The following is a 23,318-nucleotide window of genomic DNA, read 5'->3' on the forward strand; positions in this document are numbered from 1 at the left end:
ACGAGGCAGCGCAGTGTTCTGAGCGGAATGCATCATTGAGCTGGGACTTGAAGGTGAGAATGGAGCCCTGCATACAAGTGAGGAGGTGACCCACTCTCTAGAGCTGTGCACTTGTACAGAAGTGTTATTGTGTAGGGTCGGTTACTTGCAGAAGCTGTGGTTGGAGTTATCGGTGTCTTTAGTTATGACTTGTGTGGCTCTGGTTATCTGACGACTGGTCCTGGGCAGTGTCGGACTGGGGTCCCTTGGGCCCACCAGGGAATTTAATTCTAGGGGCCCACCCTACATATACCAGATATAACCAGCGTCAAACCTTTCACATTACTATAGCGACTTTGCACAGAGCTGTGTATGTGACCAGCAATGCTTGCTCACTACTAGCAACTTCTTAGTCACTCTATGCAAACAGCATACTGTGCCACTTAATCTTCTTCGAAGTCGAAGTGTCACATAACTAACAAATCTCAGGCAGGCAGGGGGGTGCGGTAACATAATAACGAAAGTATAATTACCTGTCCCCGTGCCCTCGTAGTGCTTCCTTAAAGATATCTGACAGATGCCAGCCTCCTGCAGCTGCAACATCACATACTCGGCCAATGGATTACCCACTCAGCCAATCAGTGACTGGGACAGGACACCGCTGCAGTCACTGACTGGCTGAGTGTGCAATCCACCAGCCGCTCTGTGAGGAGCCAGGGCTGACGTGCAGTACACCAAACCTGGGCCAAAAATTACTTCTGGCAGAGAGACCCAAGAGCAGCGATACAGGGGCACAGGGACTGGTAAGTATATTTTATTATCTTCTCACACCCCCCTGCCTGTCTGTCATTGTTAGTTTCACAAGACTTCTCCTTTAGGGAATCTGTCAGCTGTAACTCATGTTCCAAACTGCTGACACTGTTAGGTCAAGAAGGTATCTTAAATATATTTGTCTGTGCTTCCATAGCATAGAAAATGCTTTTATTGTCTGGTACAAAGAGGCTTCTCCCTGCTTAATTGACACTTGGACGCTGAGTCCCCAGCAGGTTTAGGTTTGGGAGGGGGAGCTACAAATGAGTGCACATAACGTGTAGATACATATTACATACAAATATGCACAATATATACACACATCATACACAGATATTAAGAAATAAAGTTACCTATATGCATACATAGTACACACACGCGCACACGATACGTACATCAAATTCTTCCTTATCATTTCCCTGCAACATATATATGATGTATATGTATGGTGGTGTCCATGTTGCTATGATATGCTATGATTGGTGTGACCCTGTCACTTGAAAAAAACCTTTTGACAAAACTTGCAGATGTAGGAATAACCCTTGCCATGCCTGTTTTTTTTTTTCAAGATCTTAGTGATGGATCTGTATAGCAGACAGATGTCTAGCTGTATGACTCTGCAATATGTAATGGATCCCCAACTCCCAGGCATAATAAGTTACACCAAAGAACGCACAATAAAGACACAACACATTGTAATCAGGTGTCAAAGGCTCCCAATTTTATTTAAAATTACATAACACTGAAAATGGCAGACCCTTGACTCACAAAGAGTCACCCACCAGCACTCAGGCGAGGAAAAAACCCCTGTGGGGAAAACCTCGAGGGAGCCATGGCTGGAGAGCTGCCCCTCCCCTGGGCTTAGAGGGTAATACCATACTATAAATATAATAAACTGGATGTGAGAGAGATCTGGCTGCAATATCTGTCACCTTATTGATGGCTGGCGGCTGTATCTCTGCTACCTCACAGATCCACTTCCACTTTTCAAGAAGGTTGAGACACGATGAAGGGGTAGTCTAAAGCAGACCACCCCTTTTCCTCTGCTAGAACCTCCAAATTACATCAAGGGTAGGGGGCAGTAAAGTAGATAAGCTCAAGGTCCTCTGGCGCATCCAAGATGGCACTGATCAGGGCGCGGTGCATTGGTTTATGGAACCTTCTTTATGACATAAGCGCTTGTCATCACAGTGCATGGTTGCCATGGTTACTGCAGGCAAACACATCTGAGGCATTAACCCATTAATGACTGGTGATGCACTTTACTGCAGAGGTCACTAAACACACTTGTGACCAAGCAAACAGCTTATGGTTAGGCCACACTAAGAACAGTAAATAATATGGTTTGATAAGGCTCTTAGCAACCAATCACAGCTCAGCTTTCATTTCTCAAATTACTCTGGTAAAATAAAAGCTGTACTGTAATTGGTTGCCATGCGCAACTTAGACAGTTTAACTTGCCCATAGCAACCAATCAGATCTCAGCTTTAATTTTATAAAAGCTAGTTAAGATATGAAAGGTGAGCTGTGATTGGTTGCTATAGACAAATCAGACCGTGTTTTGTCTCTGGCAGAATAATAAAGCTGCTTTGCAGTCAGCCCTTCCTCCATACCTCCCAAGTTTTTGGAGGGACACTTGTGCTTTACAGACACGTCTATACACTACAATTCCCAGCATTTCCTGTCACTCCGGTGAGTTTAGAATCCACTGGTATACGGTTATATACGGCGGATTTGTTAACATGAAGGAGACTGCTGACAATCTGATGTAATTGTATGTTGAAAACATCAATAAAAACACGAAAGATATACACATTGTGTGAACACAGCCTTCTTCCAGGAACTGCTCCACTCCTGTCTATAGGGTAGCTCTTCTTTAATTATATCCAATAGCCACCAGCCTCCTACAGCTCTTCCAGCTGCAACATCACATAATCAGCTGATGGATCAACTTCTCAGCCAATCATTGACTGGGGATGGACACCGCTGTAGTCACTGACTGGCTAAGCAGGCAATCCATCAATATGTGATATTGCAGCTAATGGTGCATTTACACAGAGAGATTTATCTGACAGATCTTTGAAGCCAAATCTAGGATGAGACTATAAAAAAGAAAGCAGATCATAAAGAAAAGACTGGAACCTATCCTCTTTTCAAATCCATTCCTGGCTTTGGCTTTAAAAATCTGTCAGATAAATCTCTCTGTGTAAACGCACCATTCAGGAGCTGGGGGGGGGGGGCATGCGAAAATGACTGAAAATGACTTCTAGCGGCTGTAGGAGAGAGAGCGGGGCAGGGGCACAGGAACTGGGGAGTATAGTTTCTTTATTATTTTCCAGGAACTCCCTGCCTGCCCGTCATTTGTTAGTTTTACAAGACTTCAAGGGAATCTGTAAGATGTAATGCGTGTTCCCAACTGCTGACACTGTTAGATGCTGTTAGGTCAAGAAGACACAGGGTACCTTACATATATTTGTCTGTGATTCTATAGCATAGAAAATGTTTTTATTCTCTGGTACAAAGAGTCAAAAAGGCTTTTCCAAGCTCCTGAATAGCTACAAGCCTAGAGTGTGTCCTCTCTCCTCCCCCCCTGCTTAATTTACACCTGGAAGCTGGGACCTCAGCACATTATCAGATACCCACACCTATAAGTTATTGACACATAACCCTACTGAACAATATCTCAAACAACTTCAATTGTTATGTAAAACAGCACGACAAGATCCTAAACTAAACTAAATACAATTTTATTTTAGGTACAAAAAAAAGTATTCCAGTCTTCTATTGTATGCCAAAGTACACAAACACGCGACCGACCCCAAGGGCAAGAATAGGTTCCATCTCTTCCAACATGTCCCAATATATAGATAGGTTCCTACAACCGTATGTCAAAAAACAACTCCTACATCAAAGACACCACTGAAGTCATAAAATTAGAGAACTGGAGAACTATGAGTGGCAGCAGGGGTGGACCTTATCCACTCTGCATGTCAGCTCACTATATATCTGCATCAACCACAGTCCAGGCATTACAGCAGTGAACATTTCCTTCAACAAAATGTCACACTGAAGGAAGAACAAAGAGTTTATTTTAGCAGGTATAGAGTACATACTGTACTCACCCACAGCTTTTTCTTCTTTGAGGATTATTATCATCAGATATCGGGTAGTGCCATGGGCACCAGGTTTCTTCCCAGCTATGCAAACCTCTGCATGGCATATTGGGAGGAACATCACATCTCGCCTTTCCTAGGAGCGGACCTGATACTGTGGAAACAGTACATTGATGATGTACTCATTTTCTGGAGGGGATCAGAATCTGATCTTATAAATTTTGTCAGCCACATCAATCAAAATAATTATAACCTATCATTCACTTCACATTACAGCCATTGAATACCTAGACCTACAAATTACAAATGATATTTCTGAACTACAATGTAACACATTCCGTAAACCAACCTCAAAAATATCTGTATACTCTTTGATAGCTGACATTTACCCCAGTGGCTCCTGAATGTGCCATTCAGGCAATTCAGGAGGCTCAAAAGAAACTGCACCTGGACCATCAGCTCGAAAAGGAGGCTTGTACACTTAAAAATCAATTCAAGGAAAAACAATATCCTGAACCAGTATTAGAAAAATGTTTAGATAAAGCTAGAAATCTTGACAGACAGTCTTTTTACCAAGAACCATAAATTACACCAAATATCCAACCATTGAACCATATAAAAATACTAACTGAATTATACACAAATACAAACCAAATGATATTTAAATATATACATAAAATTAAGATCTTGGATACGTACCACAAATGAGAACGTGATTTAGTGTAAAAATGGCTGGAAACCCCAGAAAATTACTTAGTGGGGAAATCTAGTAGGCAATTTATGTGATACCAGAAAAAAAGCTATAAGACAGGGACAACCCAATACAGTTATCCATGCTTTACTGAAGAAAGGGGTGAGGATACTCCAGAAATGTATCTAAAAATAAGCTGCAGTTATTGTGCTCCCGAGCTTCACTACCACAGCCCCTGCTTCCACCTGGACTGACTGTTGCAGGAATTTGAATAGAGCGCGCTCGCTGCCACAGTGCTCGCTCTCCACCACACGAGGACGCCAGGACTGCTCTAGCAGCATCCAGCAGCGTCTCAACAAGCACGAGCTGCACTGACTTACACAGACTGCATAGCAGTGACAGATCCCACACAGCGGAGCCGGACGGCCTTCCACCTCACAGGAAAACATCGAGAAGCCCGGTAAGAGGTGGATTATCCACCAGAAATTATACTATCAATGTGTTATAGTGTAAACCGGTCAGCAGGTTAAGCGGCTGTTCTTTCATATACATTCATGCTCCTGTCACTACAAAGCGAATGAAACTGTTACAGCACTAAGTCACATTACCAGAGTGACTGCAACCAACACACGGGAGGCTGCTGCATTACTATGCCAGAAGATTGGCAACACATACCAGCATTAAGGAAAGGATACATTAGTATCATATGACTCTAACATACACAAAACTAATAGTATATGGAAACTACATACCCATTCAAGCTTCAGCTCCGCACATACAGCCATATATTAGGACTATAGCTTTGGTTCCAAATTGTATAACTTAATATTGTATTATTATAATTATTATTTATTTATTTATTTACGCACAATCCAATAGTGGGGGTATAGCTAGCATGTATCTACAATGGTGCCAGACTAGTCTATAATTATTGGACATGATTGTTGTATGTTATTGCTCCGCCTCTGCCCTTTTCGCGGGGTTCAGTGCTGTAAAAGCATTAAAAATGTAGTTTGACCTTCAAGAAAGTTTTTCTTGGTATAGCTTATTTTCTGGGTTGTCACGATGCATCGTCTAGCTTTACAGTTCTTTCATATTATTATTATTATTATTAATCTTTAAAGCCCCCTTGATTCCAGAGCATTGCACCTCTAACAAAAGTGATGCATGTCCTTTATAAATATGGTGGACATCAGTTGTATAACACATTATGTTTTTTTATAAAGTGTCAATGATCATATTATTAAAAGATATATTTTCAAATCTATTACCTGTATATTTGAAGGACACAAAGACCTACTGTCAGGAGACAGATGTCCATAAAGGGTTAACAGTCAGAGTAGGCACAGAACTAGAGATCAGGGTGCGGGACAGATGTACTGGTGACTTTGGGAGAAGAGCCCTGGCAGTGTCCTTATAAGCTTTTAATAGATGCCCGGTCTCGTACCAGGAGAAATTCAGCACAACTTGATTCCACTGTCTTGAATTTTAGAATTCTCCTGAATACTGCTCCTACCAGTAGGTGAAATAACTTTTAGTATGGAGGTGAATGTTTGGATATTCCCTTGTCCCTCCCCTGTTATCTGTCCAGTCTATATCCTGTGTGCCCTCTCTGTGTAGCCCTCTCTCACCCTTTTTTTATGTTTGTTTGTTCTCTTCTTTTCCTCCCTCCTCCCCCTGCCATCTCTTCCCCCTTTTTGCAGCCCCCCTCCCTGGTGTTGGCTATCTTCTGTTCCTCATTCATTCTGGGATTTGTATAATCTGCTTTGTTTGTTACTACATCAGTATGTCAGATGTTTGTTCCTTGAAAAGTTTACTGTATGGCACTCTTCATGGTTCTGCCTATTCTATGAATTTTCTGTACCCTATTTTTGCTTTTTTTGCACTGACTGAAAAATTCAACATTTCCTGGGTTATATATGTACCTTACACTGAATGTGTGTATATCTACTGTTGGTTATATTTGAAGACTAAAATAAAGAATTTTAAAAAAATGCCACGTGAGTAGAACTTTAAAGTGTAATTCTTTCTATCTGCTTAGGGGCCCACAATGTAAGTTCTGTATTCACCTGTCTGTTTGTTGCTCTTGGGCTCTGAACCCATGACTTACAGTAGCTCTCTCTATGAATGGTCACATGGAGAGCTGTCAATCACTGAATAGGACAGCCCACTGGACTCCTAAGCCCAGAAAGAGCAGATGAATAAATTACAAGCTATCCTGCAGGTTTTATAACATAACAATACATTAATCTGTTCGGCTCCTCCCGTTCTGTAACATGCTGCCTGGAGACTGGACTGAACTTTCACTGTGTGGATTCTGGCCAAAATACTCAGTGTGCACATACTCTACTGGGGCTGGTCAATTATCAATTACAGGGGCGGACTGGCCCACCAGAGGATCCTCCGGTGGGCCCCCAGCTTTAGAACCAGCAGTAACACTGATTAACACATTTCTCACTGGTTCTTCATTGGTGGCCTCCCAGGATCATTTCCTTTGGTTGGCCCCAGATACCCCAGTCCGACATTAAGTACAACTCCAAGCCTGCTTCATCCATTAAGGGAATACACATAACACCAGAGTTGTACTGGCCCACCAGAGGACCGGAGAATCCTCTGGTGGGCCCCCAGCTATAGAACCTGAACAAAAACTGACTTACGTGTTGTTTCTCACTGGTTCTTCATTGGTGGGCCCCCAGGATTATTTCCTCCGGCTTGCCCAGATACCCCAGTCCGACACTGATCAATTCCCATCCTCTGTTCTCTCTTATTCAAGGGTCCAAAGGCCCTCTGCAATCTTAATAATGGGGGTTACAGTCTCGTGTTGAAATGCTGGGACCACCTGCATCAGGTCCTGAGTCTTCTGCCAAAATGAAGCAGAGATAGCAGAGTACAGCATTCAGCTATCTCCTGCACCTCCTTTGTCCAGTGAAAGTAACTGTAGTAGAAACAAGCGGCCGCTGATCCCATCTGACAGAAAACTCTGAAACCTATTCCTGAGTTTGCAGGGGTTCCCAGCAGCCGTAACCCTTGTGACCGTTTTAATACTTTGTGTTGTTGACAGTGCCAGTTGTAAACTAGAATAGTGGTATTGTGTTTTATTTAGGAAAAAAATCTCCATTCCCATTGGCACCTTGCTGGGTTTTATCTCACAACTTTTACCTAGGTGACTTCCTGTATAGTAGTTCTCATGCTTTACTGTAGGAAATGCTGGGATGGTGCCGTTTACCGCAGGACTCTCATTGTCTAGCAGTATTGTGGTGCTGACATGATGGGACTTGTGGCACCTCCTTCTTTACTCAGCTATTAGTTTTATTCTCCTGGAAGTTTTTTTGTCTTTCTAACCAAATAAAATAACTCACTGTATTGTAAAAACACTTCAAATGATTTTTTCTTTGTAGGAAAGGGGGAATCCATGTGTAATATATATTCAGCTCCACTAAAGGGACAAGGGATAAGACTTCTGTGTACATGTTCTAGGACTAGCTCCATCCTAGTAGATTCTTTTGCTGATTTCAGTAAACTCTATTTGTGCAAATGAATACACTGTAGGCAACAAATCGCCTTGAGTTTACGTTTGTCAATGTGTCCATGCAAACAAGGGAGAGAATACAAGATGTGCTACTGGACTTTATGGATAATGGGAAAAAAACACTGTTAGGACATGGGAGAAGGCTAAAGTAGCAAAGTAGCAAAAACAGATACCACCAGTGACAGCTGTGCACCTGCCCAGTGGCTGCATGATCCTTTTTGCAGTCTTATCTCTAGTGCAATATCTTTTCACATTGCCCCAGACTGCACGTGCTGCTAAGTCAGATGTCATAGACAACAGGAAAAAGGAGTGTTGAGCGTTGTCCCATGCTGTCTGCATAGCATTCCCCTTCTAGATTTCTTCTTGAAGTTGTTTAAGTTACTTAGCAGTAAGTGCACTTGTACCTGCTTGCTATTAGTTGTTGCTTTTATGACAGCTGGATTGCTTTAATAGCTACAATCCAGTTAGCATCATGTTTGCACAAGTTTGGTGTTTGAAGATTCCCTGGCATGTGGAATGTGATTGGAGCCGTAACAAACTGAATGCAAAGAGGGATGCTGGCTGTGCAGCAGTTATTGTGCATGTGCAATCCAGACCTGTGTCTATCCTGTAAAGCTAAAATAGTTTATGTGAATACTTGGCAAACAGTTCAGCATGTATCTGTGTAGGTTGTGCACTTTAAAATTATTGCATGTGCACTTAAGCCCCTTGTGTGTTTGTTAGGGTGTGGGGTGAAGAATGAAGGAAGGAGCATATACCCTTTCAGACCACCCCTTGATGAGTCCAGTTTCAGGAGGAGCAGCAGTTGAAGGTTTTCATTTGAATTTTCTGAATAATGTCCATTTTAGCTCTTTGCCAAGTGAATGCTTTCAATGTACACGGAATAGGTGTAATAATTGATAAGGACTTTTCAATATTATTATTATTATATTCTATTAAATGAGAAGTCCGGCGACAATTTTTATTAAAGTATTGTTTTGCCCCCCAAAAGTTATACAAATTACCAATATACACTTATTACAGGAAATGCTTATAAAGTGCTTTTTTTCCCCTGCACTTATTACTGCATCAAGGCTTCACTTCCTGGATAAAATGGTGATGTCACAACCCCATTCCCAGAGCTGTGCGGGCTGTGGCTGCTGCAGAGGATGATGGCAGAGGGATGCTCAGTGTCCCTCCAGTGCAGGGGCGTTTCCAGGCTTTCTGCCGCCTGAGGCAAACCTGCCGCCGCCCGGGGGGCCCATACCTCCCCATCATACTGCCCCCACCCCGATCGTTCACTTTACAAAGCTCCCTCAGGATGAGTTAACTACACCCCAGTGTGCTACCTGCCCACCTGTGAGTATACTCACCAAAGTGCAGGAGTAGGTGAGTGATGAGAGTGCAGGTCTGTAGCAGATGGCTGTGGTGCACGCACCCTGCTTGGGTGCATGTGTCATGGCCATCCGCTGCAGAGCTGCACTCTCATCACTCACCTTCTCCTGCACTCTGCCAGGGCCCCTCTCAGTCCGAGGGCAGCTGCTTACTTATCTCGACGTCCTACCGCCAGCTGATTGCTGGAAGGTTGTCGTGCGACGTCGGAGACAGAGCCCAGCAGTATGTGCAGACAGCGGTGAGAGCGGGCGGCATAACGTCGGGATACGTAGGATCCCATTTTAGTCAAGTTAAGTTTAACTAAAATGACAGCAGCAGGGACGATTATGCCGCCTCTTCAAGACCGCAAAATCTGCCGCTTGATGCAGAATACTCATTTTGCCTCATGGCAGAAGCGGCCCTGCTCCAGTGCCCTGTGTCCCTCAGTGTCCCCCTGCCATTATCCTCTCCAGCAGCCACAGCCCGCACAGCTCTGGGAGTCGGGTCGTGACATCACCATTTTATCCAGGAATTGAAGCCTTGATGTAGTAGGTAGTGCAGGGAAAAAAACACTTTATAAGCATCTCCTGTAATAAGTATATATTGGTGATTTTTATAACTTTTGGGGGGCAACAGAATACTTAAATAAAAAATTTAGCTGGACTTCTCCTTTAATAAATATGTAATATGCAACATGTTATTTATAATAAATAAATCTGTAAGTGTATATTTTCTTGTTTCATGTGTAGATGTAACAAGATCCCTTGTCTTTAAAAGGAAAAGAATGTTTTGTAAACACTGAGGTTACTTCTGACACAAAGCATTTAAGGCCATGTTGGATCTTGGCCAAAAGCATGCAAAAAGATGTTCAGCATGGAAAATCATTCCTGGTAATAGTGACACAGGGCAGCTTACTATAGAAATAATCTGCATTATATCCGCTGTCCTTAGAGTCCCATGTGCAGACTACTGCCCATCTCTATGGCTGCATGCCAGGAATTGCCATGATATATTTTATAAAGGGATTTACTAGGTTAATGTAATAAGTGCCCTTTAAAGCAAATCTGTCTGCTTTCTTATTAGCTGAACTGACACAACATAATATTCTGCTGTTTGGCTAATAGGAGCAATCACAGAATACAGCAGACTTTATTCATGAGAGGAGTTGTCTGCTTGCCCTACTCACCAGTGATTCACACCTAACTGCTGTATATGCCAACCTGCTCCTGGAAAATGCAGAGGACAGCATATGCAGGTGAAAGATCTGTCGCATCGCAGCAGATTTCACACTGCAAGTTCCGCAGCAAAATCCGATTTTCGTTCCGCTGAGAGAATGTAGCCCCTGCCCATTTAACCCACCTCTGCCCAGCTAATACATTACCTGACAACGCTCCTGCTTGCTGCTCAGGCTCATGGCCTCCTCATGTTCCGCTCAGCCAATCAGTGTCTGCGGCAGTACAGCGCAATGATTGACTGAGCAGGACTTCAGGGAGCCAGAGAAGCAGGCGGGAGCGCGGACAGGTAATGTATTAGCCTGGCAAGTGGACAGGGGCTACATTCTTGCAGCGGAATGAAAATCCGCTGCGAGAATGTAGATTCATAGGAAATGACACTAAAGTACGTGTGAAACTGGCCTTAAAGTAAATCTGTGAGAAGATGTTACAGCTTGCAGCATATCAGAAACCTGGGAAAGCCTCTCTGACACTGCACTGGATACTTTTTCTATGTTCTGGAAGCACAGACAGATATATGAAAGGTGCAATGTGTCGCCTTGACCTAACAGCTATCTCATTGCATGTCAGTAGGAGGAGGGAGAGAACAGCAGCCTGAACCAGTGATGAAGCAGAGGTCTCTCGGAGTATGTCAGACTGCCTGTAGGCACTGTAGCTGAATAGCAGTCAAAAATTGCAGGTCTGACTTATATATATAAAAAAGCCAATTGAAAGGCACTGAGGAAAATACATAGCATGTACTCATCCCCAGGAGGTGCTAACTTGCATTTTATTGCTGAGCCTCTGACTGGATGATTGTTTTGACATCTTGAGCCAATGGCAAGTGTTAAATACAAAGGAAGACAACGTAAGTCATCCACTAGCTATATACCTTTTTTTCCCTGGTATGTTCAGTGAATTCTCCAAATGTTTCAGGTTTATGCCGGGTTTATACTTATCCTTATAGCAATAGTAATTATACGCTGCATTGCTTATAAATTTGTGTCTTCTTTTGGACTACTTATAAATGTTTTACATTATGCAACTCCTAGGAACATAATGTGCTAAATAAATAAATAATAGTAACATGAATTATATATAAGCTGTATGTAATTATAGTACTGCATGCATTGCATCATTGTAATCATACCGTCGTCTAATCAGCGTATATAAATAACAAGAGATGTCCAATAAAAGCAAGAGTAAGAGGTCTATTGTGTAGTGCTTTTTGGGTGAAGTAAAAATTCAGCTACCTTCATTGTACCACCCCTAAATGGGTATTCTGAAGAATAAAAATATTATATACGTTATTGTTTTAAGAAAGTTATCATTTGCAATACGGGTATGTAAAAAAATTACAATTTTTGTTTACTCTTAGATGTGGTATGATAGCAGTAAGAGCCGACATGGGGCTCTCGGCTGCCACCAATGTCTCATACCCTGGTCCCCACTTGGCTGCTCTTTTCAAGCACTGTAGCACACATAGCACTAGTGGCAAGGAGTCCTAGTGTATTGTATGTTGTAATGCATGTTAGCTGTCCAATACAATATACAGGGAGATTCAAAAAGGATGCAGAATTGTAGCCTCTGTATTTATAACCAAGAGAACATAACACACATTTATTAACATGAAAAGACACACTATCTATGCACATTTCTACTATAAACTAAAAATGTTTAAATGACTTCCATTAGTGATACAGCAGATGTCTAGGTGCTAGTCCAATTCTGTCTAGATGTGTGCCAGCCTACCTTCAGATAATGACTTCACTGTTTCAGTAATGCGTTGTTTCAGGCTGATTTGCCAATGTTGGGCTGGCTTCCACAAATGCCAGACCTAAGACCCTGCAACTTCTTTCTGTGAAGATACATTAAGAACTCTGACCCCCACCCCGCAGAATCTGAATGCTCGGAGACAACATATCACTGAAACAGTGGAGTCCATATCCAAGGCTATGCTGTTACATGCCTAAATAGAATTGGACTACTGCCTAGACATCTGCCAGGCCACCAATGGAAATCACTTAGAGCATTTGTAGTGTAGAGATAAAACTTGGATAGTGTCTTTCCTTGTTAATACATTTGTGTTACAAGCAGGGATTCATGGGGCCTCATAGCAAAAAACTGTATGGGCCCCCCTCCCCTGTATATATATATATATATATATATATATATATATATATATACTCGATGATGTGGCCAAAAAAAATTCTCTTTGTGGCCAGAGGCAGAATCCTGCGTGCAGCCACAACAGTGACTGGCAGAGGAGAAAGCCAATGTCTGCTTGTTCTGACCATACACTGTATTTAACTATAACAGCCTAATAGGAGCCTCATGGTTATATACATAGGTACAGGAGCAGACTACCTTCTGCTTAACCCCTTATTTACTGCAGTGTTTAAGTGACCCAGTGTTCTCTTACATGCTGCAACACAAACAAAGGGTTAATACAGAAGACAATTAGCTCTCTCCTTTACTACTCCTGCACTGATAACTAGGGATGAGCGAACCGAACCGTAATGAACCAGATTCGTTACGAACTTTGCAAAAAGTTCGGTTTGTCATCGAACCGAACTTTGAGAAAGTTCATAACAAATCTGGAATATTTGATATTCGTACGCATATCTCCTGATATTCGAATATTTGATCAAATATTCAATCCCATTAAAGTCTATGGGAACAAGTATTTGATTACTGAAAAACATCTATTTGACCACTTGGAGGTGCCAACACCACTGGAATGCAACTGGGACAGCAGGGGAAGCATCTGACACCCCAAAATCGCTGGTAATAAAGTTACAAGTCGATGTTATACAGGTGAATTACCTGGTTATTAAATGGTGTATGAATATTTTATAGGTACAGCTGGTCGGCTGTATTATGTAGCACATAGCACTTGGTAAACAGAGTGCCTTATAGTAGCACAGCAGCCTGCTTTTACCACCCGGTGTATTTATGTATGACGTAGCACTAGATGAACACACATACTACTCTTTTTTTTAGATTGAGCAGTCTAGCACGTATCAGCAGCACAAAGGACTTGGTCAGCAGAATGCTTGCACTACCCTTTGTAGATTTGCTACTACATACTTGAATGGAAACACCCAATAACCTTGTTTGCTGTCAATGAATGGAAACACCCAGTAGCGTTGTTTGCTGTTGCTGAATGCAAACACCCAGTAACCTTGTTTGCTGTCACTGAGTGGAAACACCCAGCGACCTAGTTTGCTGTCACAGAGTGGAAACACCCAGTAACCTTGTTTGCTGTCAATGAATGGAAACAGCCAGTACTCTTGTTTGCTGTCAATGAATGGAAACACCCAGCGACCTTGTTTGCTGTCACTGAGTGAAAACACAGAGCGACCTTGTTTGCTGTCACTGATTGAAAACACCCAGTAGCCTTGTTTGCTGTCAATGAATGGAAACAGCCAGTACTCTTGTTTGCTGTCAATGAATGGAAACACCCAGCGACCTTGTTCGCTGTCACTGAGTGAAAAAACAGAGCGACCTTGTTTGCTGTCACTGATTGAAAACACCCAGTAGCCTTGTTTGCTGTCACTGAATGGAAACACCCAGTAACCTTGTTTGCTGTCAATAAATGGAAACACCCAGTACTCTTGTTTTCTGTCAATGAATGGAAACACCCAGTATCCTTGTTTACTGTCACTGAATGGAAACACACAGTAACCTTGCTTGCTGTCACTAATTTTGGGATGGTTTATATGCTACCTCTGTTTTAATGGTTCACTGTGTGATCACTGCCATGCTGTTGCCCAGAATTTGGCGTAATGCGATTAGGCAGCCTCAGAGGCATCCATGCATGCTTCCCCTCCTGTCCCATATGCATCCAGAGGTGTTGGCATCATTTCCTGAGGTTTCATTGTGTACTTGGTGACCTCCAATTCGTCGAATATTGATTTCCAGGTCCCAAGGATTTTTCTCCCATAGACTATAATGGGATTCAATATTCGTTTGAATAGTCGAATATCGGGAGCTATTTGAATCTAATCCAATTGAATCAAATATTTCACTATTCACTCATCGCTAATAACCAGGTAATTCACCTGTATAACAGTGACTAGTGACTTTATTACCAGCGATTTTGGGGTGTCAGATGCTTCCCCTGCTGTCCCAGTTGCATTCCAGTGGTGTGGGCATCATTTCCTGAGGTGTCATTGCGGACTTGGTGACCTCCAAGTAGTCGAATAGTTTATAATGTCGAATAGCATAATGTTTTTCAATAATCAAATACTTGTTCCCATAGACTTTAATGGGATCGAATATTTGATCGAATATTCAAATATCAGGAGATATGCATACGAATATCGTATATTTCACTATTCGCTCATTACTATTAGCAAGGTTCGTTTTAGGTTCGGTTCGTACGAATCCGAACTTCACGAAAGTTCGCCGGATCGAACCGAACTGAACTTTTCAAAAGTTCGCTCATCGCTACTGATAACCCCTGACCTCTGCAGGAGCTCAGAGAACAGAAGTCAGAGGTTATCAGAGTGATAGTGAGGCAAAGAGCTAATTGTCTTTAGCAAATTAACCCTTTTTTGTGTTGCAGCATGTATGAGAACATTGGGTCACTTACACACTGCAGTACATAAGGGGTTAAGGAAAAGGACACAGGAGGCTCTTCTTCCCTGTGCATCCCCGGGCCCCTTAGCAACCGCCTTCCCTGCCTCTATGGTAGCTACACTGGTTACAAGTTACAAATACTGAGTAAAAAAAGCCTTACATTTCCATATCTTTTTTTTCTGGTGTATATTGTAACATAATTTGAATTAAATTCTACATTATTTACAAGGAAAAGACATTAGGGGAGATTTATCAAACTGGTGTTAAGTAGAATTGTCTTAGTTGCCCCTAGCAACCAATCAGATTCCACTTTTCATTTCTCACAGATTCTTTGAAAAATGAAAGGTGGAATCTGATTGGTTGCTAGGGGCAACCAAGACAATTCTACTTTACACCAGTTTGATAAATCCCCTCCATAGTTTTTAGTGGGAAAAACATATATTTTTTAATATAAAAAAGTATAGAAACATATAGCGGTACATTTTATATGACATTTTATAAAGTATATTTCATGTAAACTCAAAACCAACATCAGGAACGTGATGTATACCCTGCTTTACATAGAATCTACATTTGGGTTTTTTTAACATGTAATTCCTCCTATTTACAAGGTACAGTATAAAAGGTTTCTTCTGGTGTGACACAAAAAATTGTCACGATTATTTATTTACATATTTTTTTTCTTTGTCAAAACCATGAGTTTGTGTAATAGAGTTTAGGCAGTAGCATCTTGGTTGTCTGTGTTTTTTTTTTTTTTTTTTGCAGACAACAGACATGTTTATTTCTCATATTGAGCTGCTAGATTTGTGCCAGCTTTCTGACATAAAAGGGCATTGCAGCTGCTGAGCTTAACATTGCAGTCTGCTGGGAAAAAGTGAGCACTCAGGCAAATGACAGGGCTTGCCTCGCCTGAATGGAGGCAAGATGCGTGAAAATAGTTCACTAGTTTGGTGCATTTGCTGTATAAGCTGTCTGCTCTCCCTGGTTATCCCGTAGTCAAAATCTAAAATTAGTTCTGCAGTTTTTCTTTCCTCCCACCCACCCTCCTTATCCTATATATATATATATATATATATATATATATATATATATATATATATATAGTACTTTACAATATTATCAGACACCATTTAGAGCATTTCCACTTTAAGGCGACCTGTCACATTGAAAATTCAGGCATTATGTTATAGAGCAGAGGGAGCTAAGCACTTTGAGAGAGTAACTTTACTTGAAACAGCTTCAGTACAATACACAATATAACAAAAACCTGCTGCTCACAGGTGCTTGTGCAAAAAAATATAATACAATTTAGACAGACCTTTGAGGCTGGAAGTAATAGAAGAGGTGAAAACTTGTGTGCAAGGGTAGTGTAGGGGCCGGGTAGGAGCCCTTGTAGTAACAGTACTCTGCCGGGATGTGTGTTGAATAATATACTTGAAGAAATTCTCATACTCACGATTAGATATCTTTTCTATCTGACCGCCTTCTGGCTGCACTAGTGAGGCCGCCAAGTAAGATAGTACTAGTCCTAGGTCTCTGTCTCTAGGTTGATCTCCCACAGATGTTATCCCCAAGTGGAAAAGTGTGTGTCAGTAAGGTGACTTGGCTCTTAGCATCTTTGCTTTACTGGGGATCAGTCCCTCTGGCTTTACTTAGGGGGTGACTGTCCTGACTGTTAAATCCAGGGCTTAGACAAGATTGGTCCTAATGTCTAGTTACCCCACCTTTAGGGTTCAGTACTGCATACTGGCTGGTAGACTCTCACTAGAACTGAACTTGTGACTGGAACAGAACTGCTCCTAACTGCACTGAATCAGGAAACCCCTCTCTTATATAGGGTGGGTGTGTGAGAGGAAGTGAAGGTGAGAGAACGAGCTGTACAGAGGGAAGGCGCCTGTGATTAGTAAAACGCACAGAGCTAAACCTTCCACACACAGGGCAGCTGCACTTGGTGTGACACCTGAGTAACTTTATCTGGGTGGTATAAAACTTAGGGATACATATAATAAAAAGTTCCACTGTCTTGTCATTTATTAATTTCATTTTCTGCCTATACTATGCTTAGTACAAGCAGAGTCCATTGAGCAGTCCTACTACTGATTGCCAGCCTTTCTCTAAAAGCAGCCGCTCACTGATTGGGACCACCCACTTAACTCCTATGTAATGGCATGCAGTTGTGTTCTTTATCCCTTACTTGCTGCAGGTCGCTCTGTCCTGTGGTCATCTGTACACTCTCCTGCTCTGAGCTGGCCTCCTGGAGGATTGGGCTCTCTCTTGTGGCAGGCATGTGCTAGTTTACCTGTATTTATAGCTCAGCCCACAGGTTCTGGAGAATTTCAGGCTGTTCACCTGAGGGTATATATAGCCACAACCTCCACACCTCTGTGCTCAGTTGTTGGTGTGTTCCATTCAGCAAACCACATCTGTGCTCCCTGGTTATCTGCCACTTTTTCACTTTCTCACTCTCTAGTGTCCTTATAGCCATTTGGATCTTGCTCCATTTCTAATTCTCAGCTCTGCTCCAGTCTGAACAGCACCTTCTCATATTTTGAAGTGTGACCACAGAAGAAGAGCATCTAGTTCCGGGCTCCTGTACTTCTTCACTACCATCAGTCGGTGACCACCGGGGACCTTCTCTGAGGGTAGCTACCTGGGAGTTTACCTCAGCGAAGCCGATCCCGCCTTGCGGCAGGCTGTGGTGACAACCGGGGACTCCTTACACTACACTCCTTGGAGAAGGTTCAACAGCACTCCTCAGTGATCCACCTCCTCGTGCCTGGTTCATCCTTTACACCCTGAGCCTAACATGAAAGGAGATTTAAATTACAAGTTATTCAGAAAATTCCCTAACAAAACTTATACATACATCAATCTCAGCTCCTTCTCCTCTATAACATGATACCAGCAGACTAAACTGCATTTTCAGTGTGACAGGTTCTCTTTCAATTAACCAAACCCCAGCACACATCTTCAAGTTTACCTTCATGTGAATACAGTGAGAAACTATATGCAGCTGTATGAACCAGCATATATAGAATGCATTACTGCATAGTGGATTAGCTCATGTACATAAAGTAGCAGGGGCATACTAAGCCATTATAACTGTAAAGTCCTAGGGTCCACTCCAAGGCGCCATGCTTCCTGTTTCTATAAGATAAGCCCACTAATGATATTATTGACTTTCCTCTATCATGTCAGTAACACTTTCTGTTTACACTACAGTTGGTATTGATAGTGATGTACAAGGGGTTAAATGGCTGGGATTAGAGGTTTTGTACAGGTACTGTTCCCCTATCGGCATACACGCCGTTGTAGTATGGAAACAGATCATTTTAAATGTATTAAAACATTTTGTGTTGGTTGAACTGTATGTATACTAGATATGGTTCTAATCCCTATTTAGCATGTTTTGTTATACCAAATATTACATGTTGGATACTGTGTGATTTATACAAACTTGGGGGATCACTCTTGTGTTGGATTGGAACAAATCATTCTGGTCTGTCTTCAGTGTAAAACAAAGAGGTCCATTCATATCCTGCTAGTGAGTCGGAACAAAGAGGGGCTTCAAGCCTCTTAATGGTAGGAATACTCTTGTTTTCAAAGACAGTATGGTCAGTGTGTTTACCGATGAGAGAACACAAGGACGTAGAAAGTCAGCAGTCTCTTCACATGGATAATGATGCAGGGTTCAGTGCAGTGTACAACTTTTTGGTCCCATGTAGTTTGGTAATTCTGCCAGAAAGAAATGTGTTACATTCTGTAGAAATGTATATATTGCAATTAATGCCAAAATGCTGTGCCCACTTTGGCTTTGTGTTTTGGTTAACCCCTTACCATTATGGAGGGGTTAACAATAAGTATTAGGCAGCAGGGATAGGGTAAAGTGCATGAGTTTAGTGGCCTTCTCCTCAGAAAAAGGTAAGGTAGTGATTGGGTATTAGGAGGACCAATGGGAGGACATATTTGGGGGAAAGGGTTCTGTACCTCTCCCATAGATACCAGCTTTTGATTGCCCGTGCAACACAGGAGTTTAATCAGAGGAAGGAGTAGCAGCCCGCCCTCCCACTTATTTTTTTTCAGTTTCTCGGTAATTGGTAAGTGGTGGTAAGTGCTAGCAGGTTGGGGGTTAAGCCGTTCAGAAATACATACATGGGCTTATAGTATTTTCTTGTTATTAATTATTATTATTATTATCTGAGCTGTAAAAGCTAGGTCTTTGGTTACTGCAGTTTTGAATAAACAAAGTTATTTGTTTGGTTGCAAGATTTTTCAATAAATATACTAGGGGCTATATGGTTTTTAAGAGCGCCCGCCCTTCTGAATGTAAGTCAAGGTTTGTCAGGCAAATTCCTCTCCAAATAGGGATCGTTTAAAAGAATAGGCCAGTATTTGGTTAAAACTAGAGATAAGCGAACCTCGAGCATGCTCGAGTCGATCTGAACCCGAACTTTCGGCATTTGATTAGCAGTGGCTGCTGAAGTTGGATAAAGCCCTAAGGCTATGTGGAAATCATGAATATAGTCACTGGCTCTATCCATGTTTTCCAGACAACCTTAGAGCTTTATCCAAGTTCAGCAGCCCCCGCTAATCAAATACCGAACGATCGGGTTCGGATCGTCTCGAACCCGGTTCGCTCATCTCTAGTTAAAATGCTTTGAATATTGTTGGCAGAATAGTTTTATGTCGTGACAAAAATGATAACTAAAACGATCTACTGCTTTCTATCTATCCTTTCTAATTTTTTTCCTACTTACCAAGCAATCCTCCTCTGTTAAATTCTTGGCTTTTTGGCACACTCTTTTTATAAATTGGCTCGTATAAAGTTTGTCTTTATTGTTGAAGCAATCCATCCTGAGTCTCTTAAATTGTCCAAATAGGACATTTGTTTTCCATTTTTTATAGTGGTAGCTCCTACAATTGAGTAGACTGTTACAGTCCACTTTCTTAAAAAAAAACTTTTTAGTGATAATCTGATAATCTTACATCCTCTACTGACAACAACAAATCCAAATATTCAATCCTGACACAGCAATTGTAAAAGACAAACCCCATTCATTATTATTGAGGTATTGCACAAACCCGGACGTGGTGACCTCCTGCAATGTTATAGTGGAGGCACGGCCACTTGCCAGATGGTTGAGTGTGACGCCAGTTCTATGGTGGTTGGCTGAGATATAGTGAGGCTCAGAGATGTTATGTCGTGTCGCCAGTGCCGGTTGGGCACACAGGTATGGTGGCAGACCTGCTTTTAGTTTAAAGGGCCGTTTATACCTTGTTCCCCTGTGGTCAGTGACCTGCCGGGCTGTTGCAGGGTCCCTTGGGTAGTAGTCACGGTGGTCCAGAGTGGAATAATGACCCATCTGGACTATTGGCACTGCCACCCACAGAAAGGGCAAATGACCCAAGGAATGTTCATTTACTGTGTTGGTATAGGGGGGAGTCTCTGTATTAAAAATAAGGTGTGCTTTACTTGGAGAATACATATGTGCAGCAGGTCATACAGCTTTACCTTGAAACAGTACTTCACACTTAATAAGACACTTGATAAGTTAGGATCCAGATCTGTAGTGAGCGGAGGAGAAGTAGTACAGTCATGTGGACTGTGTTGCGTGCTGAAGGTATAGAGTCTGAGGAGTGGAGGATGTCATGAGAGTCCCAACCTAATTAGTATTTTGCTCTGCCGGGATGTTGGAGGATGAGGTAGAAGAATACTTGAGAAGAAAGAGAGAATACTTGTGCCTGTGTTTTGACCTTTGGGTCTTCGCACCACCTATTGCCCTACCAGTGTTGGGGGACCAGTGCTAGTGGGTGACACAACCCCCAGACCTTGTTACCTGGGATGAACGGAATGCTGAGGGTTCCCTGCTAACACCCGGGTTGCGAGATAAAGGTCATAGGCTTCTAGCAACTTTACACTATCCGGATCAGTTCCTAGCCTTCTGCTTTGTGGATACTGTCCTGCACTGTGACTCTCCTTGTCCACGGCGTGGGTTGAGATGATCTCTGAATTGCCCTCTCTAAGGATGTAGTCTCAGCTTTAGTCAGTGTGTGTGTGTAGACAAGTTGAAGATTTTTAATCTTTCTGTTTGTTGCGTTTTGAGTTTAGAGATAGCTTTTCTCTTTCTATCTCTATTACCTCCCCTGGTACCTTGTTTGGTTCTAGATTTGGGTTTTTGCTTGTGTTCTACTGTTTGAGTCCCATAAGGCTAAAGTATTCAGTCAGATCACAATCCCACCGCAAGTATGGAATCTCATTGAAAATGACAGTTAAGGATTCGCAGTGGATTTCGTTGCAAATTCGCAACATGAAATCTGCTGCAGATTTATTGTGTGTGAACCAACCCTTAACCAATATTTTTATCAGACTGATCTCTCTTTAACTTGCTAGCCTTCTTCTCTAGTATTTCTTTTTCAACATTTAAAAATTCTAGTTGCCAACTGTCTTTTAAGCCTATTGAAGTCTTTATGCAATCTAAACTTCTCCAGGTCACACAACAACCCATTAACAACCCACTGTTATCATGTTGTCAGCCAGTCTGGCAACAAATCCCTTTGCACATTCATGTAATTTACATTTAATGAGGAGAAGGAGTATTAGGCTATGTTCACACTACGTGTATGTCCGGCCGCATTTTTTCGCGGCCGGACATATACGTGTTAAACTCCGGCCGGGAATTTACGCAAGTTGCGGCCGGCTATGTACGGACCGCGAACTTACGCCCGTAGTCTACTTACGCTTCCCGAGCGCCTTACGTAGCGATCTGACAGCGGTCTTTTACTTGGAAATCTTCGCCTAGCCCCGGACACCCCACAGAACCTTTTGGATCGGCACAAAAAGCTTTCAAAATGAAGAAATCACCACTACGTACGGGACCGCATGTTACGCTACGGGCGTAAGTTACGGCATTTACGCCCTCAAACAATGGTCTGGTTCATTTTTTACGGCGCCGTGTGCGATCCGGGCGTAAGTTCGTACGTAGTGTGAACTGTGCAGCCGTACATCGTATACTTTCCATTGTATGCAAACTACGTAAGTCTCCGGCCGCTTATTCACGGAACGCGCTACGTCCGGAGACTTACGTAGTGTGAACATAGCCTTATAGTGTATCCATTTGTGAGTGTATAGGATTGTTTAGCTTTGCAACTTGCACATAAAGAGTTAAACTCATTCCTCTGATTCTCCCCCTGACGGCAGGACCTGCAGCGTCCTCCAGTCGTTATGACAGAGGTCTAAGTGCGCAAGTGCAAAGGTCCTGGCCCGACAATAGAGTTTCCAGATGCCGGCATGTAAGTTATCCTTTATGGTATGTTTATACCATGTTTTCATGCTATTGTTAGTGTGATGATCATTGTTACATCTGAGAGTCTGTGTTATTATATCAGTGGTTGTTTGCATTGAGTGTTATTCATGTGATGTGATGTATCACTAAGCTTTGAGACATATATATATAGTCAGACTATGACTTAGTATGCTATCATTCTTGAGGTCTGAGGAAGGGACATCTTATAGTTCTGAAACACATTACCTTTGAATGTTAAATACATTTGTGGATATTACCTGGCCTGCGCAGATCGCTTTTTTGCCTGCATTGGATTTCCTGGAATATATCCGTACCCCTTGGTATCACGGTTGCTGATCTCCAGCTGCAGCCACTTCGTTTGATACACTATAAAAATGCGAGTACAGTAGGTTGTGACTTGGCGCATTTTAATCGGGTGAGCAGCTGTTTATAGGACATTTTGGCTCACCGTTTAGTGATTTTGTGTCACCATACGAGGCGCTCTACTTTTTTATTTTTTTCGCTATCCTATTCAGGCAAAGGGGGCATGGCTCAAAATGCATCATGGTATGTTGAAATTGTTCATTACTTAAAAACATTTCAGCGGTGCGCCATAGTGAAGATACCATGTACCTCTTTGTAACATCTCCTATTAGAATCTGTCAGTAGGTAAGGATGTCCTAACTTGCTTAAAGATTTCTTTAAATGGAATCTGTCAGCTGCAATTCATGTTCTAAACTGCTGACGCTCTTAGGGCCCTTTTAC

General features: G+C 42.2%; 1 protein-coding gene across 2 annotated transcripts in view; it reads left to right on the plus strand.

The window, feature by feature from the left end:
* The first annotated feature begins 2,420 nt into the window (after positions 1-2,420).
* MFAP3L (microfibril associated protein 3 like) overlaps positions 2,421-23,318 on the plus strand; it is a 41,051-nt gene continuing 20,153 nt past the window's right edge. Inside the window, exon 1 of one of the 2 annotated variants that reach the window (XM_069976600.1) lies at positions 2,421-2,481. The gene's annotated coding sequence lies outside the window, so the exon portion shown is untranslated. Of the gene's footprint in view, positions 2,482-4,949; positions 5,054-23,318 lie in introns of those variants that run through there. The other variant, XM_069976599.1, reaches the window with a different exon arrangement.

The sequence above is a fragment of the Dendropsophus ebraccatus genome, chromosome 7, assembly GCF_027789765.1.
Source record: "Dendropsophus ebraccatus isolate aDenEbr1 chromosome 7, aDenEbr1.pat, whole genome shotgun sequence".
Classification (NCBI taxonomy): domain Eukaryota; kingdom Metazoa; phylum Chordata; class Amphibia; order Anura; family Hylidae; genus Dendropsophus; species Dendropsophus ebraccatus.